Genomic DNA, 2,219 nt, shown 5'->3' with positions numbered 1-2,219 from the left:
TGAACAGACATTTCTCAGACAAAGAAGTAGAAATACCGAATAAAGGCCTGGGGATTTAGCTCAGTGGTTCCTGGGCCTGTCGCTAAAAAAAAAAAAAAAAAAAGAAAAGAAATACCAAATAAACATATGAAAAAATGTTCAACATCACTGGTCATCCAAGAGAAGCAAATGAAAACACTTGAGATTCCACCTCACCCCAGAGAGAATGGCTGCTGTCATGAAATCAAGGAATAACAAATGCTGGTGGGGCTGTTGGGGAAAAAAGGAACCCTGCTCCATTGCTGGTGGGAGTGCAGACTGCTGCAACCACTGTGGAAATCAGTATCGAGATACCCTAAGAACTAGGACTAGAGTCCCATTTGACCTAGCTTTCCCCTTGCTGGGTGTCTTCCCAAAAGAACGAAAGGAATCATACCACAGTGATATATGTGCACCCATGGTCATAGCAGCACAATTTGTACTAGCTAAAACTTGGAAGCATCTTAATTGCCCATCAACTGGAGACTGGATAAAGAAAATATGTGTGTGTGTTTTTTTTTAATAAAATGCAGTATTTCTCAGACATAAGGATGAGAAATTAGAGACATTTATAGCTAAATGTATGCACATTGAGGCCATACTCTTAAGTGAAATAAATATAGTTTCTCTAGTGTGAGAAACTGAAAGTGTAAATAAGCACTAAAAGGTATAATAGAAAATGTAAAATAGGAAGAAAAGGGGCAAAGGGAAAGGGCAACTGGCAGGGTAGGAAAATGAAGGGAATGGAATTAATGAGAAAATGAAAAAATGGAAGCAAAGCCTTTGTAAATAGGGAGGGATGGAGGAGTTGAAGGGAGGGAAGGTGAATGGGAAAAAATAAGAACAAAGATAGATTATGTAATGGTGCAAATTTCCACTGATGAATGTTATTATATTGTGTACCTAAAGTGTACCAATAAAATTAATTCTGAAAAATTAGTCCACCACCTTTAATCTCAGTCTCCAGAAAATTCTCAGTACAGGAGAAAAATGTAGTCAGATTTTCCACTGAAGTATAACACAAATGACCTGGGGTACAAATAATGCCAATGCAGTCTTTTTCTCTTTCTTTCTCTTTCTTTTTTTTTTTTTTTGGTGGCACCGGAGATTGAACTCGGGCCCTCGTGCTTGCAAGGCAGGCAGTGGAACCACTGAGCCAAATCCCCCAGCTGCCAATGCAGTCTTTATTCCCCTCAAAAAACTTCCTAAAACTGTTCTTTACCAGCTGCATTTCATTCAACATGCTGTTGGTCTTCTGATCTCTGACCAAAATCTTCCATCAAGCTTGGCTCACAGCGTTCTAGGGCTGTTTATTTAGCCAGCATCACCAAATCTTTCTAAACTCCTTCTGTGAACCAGTTCCAGAGGCTTCTGAATCAAATGGCCAGGGTGCATAATAATAATGACCCCATTTCTCTGGTACCAAAATCTTTCTCAGTCACTTTGTTATCACTGACACAATAATTGACACCCACAATTTAGAAGATGAAAGGTTTATTTGGGCTCACATTTTGTAGAGGTTTCAATCTATAGTTCGCTGTCTCCAAGGCAGGATGACATGGCAGAGAGATATGGCAGAGGAGAAAGAGCTCATGGCATGACAGAGGGAAGCAGAGAGTGATCAAAGAGGAGGGAGGGAGATAGACCCTGTTAGGTCTCATGGACCCAGTGACTCATCTCCTCTGACCAGAACTCACTACAATGTGCTTGCCTGAGCCTCTTGAGTGTTGGGATTATTTGCATATGACACCACACCTGGCTCCTAATCCAGTCTTCAGAAAACTGTCTCTAGAAGAACATTAGGGTGGTGCCCCCATGACCTAATTACCTCCCATTAGACCCTACCTCTTAAATACCCCACTACTTCTCCATACTGCTACAGTGGAAACCAAGCTTCTAGCACATGAACCTTTGAGGGACAAACTATATCCAAACCATAGCTGTAACTGATACAAAGCTCAAAAGTCATTTGTCTCTTTTTTTCCATTGGAAAACCATCATTTGATCAAAGGAAAACCATTGCTTTCTGAAAGGAACACAAAGAAATGACTTTTGGGCTACTTAAATCCCCCCATTTTCGCTATAGGAAAATCTTGACTGTGAAACAATTTTTATTATTTATTTAATTATTTATTTTGAGACAGGGTCTCACTATGTAGTTGAGACTGACCTGGAACTCACTATGTAGCCCAGGCTGGTCT

This window comes from Fukomys damarensis, unplaced genomic scaffold (assembly GCF_012274545.1).
Source record: "Fukomys damarensis isolate Sample0158 unplaced genomic scaffold, DMR_v1.0_HiC HiC_scaffold_39, whole genome shotgun sequence".
Lineage (NCBI taxonomy): Eukaryota > Metazoa > Chordata > Mammalia > Rodentia > Bathyergidae > Fukomys > Fukomys damarensis.
This window is presented reverse-complemented; position numbering follows the sequence as displayed.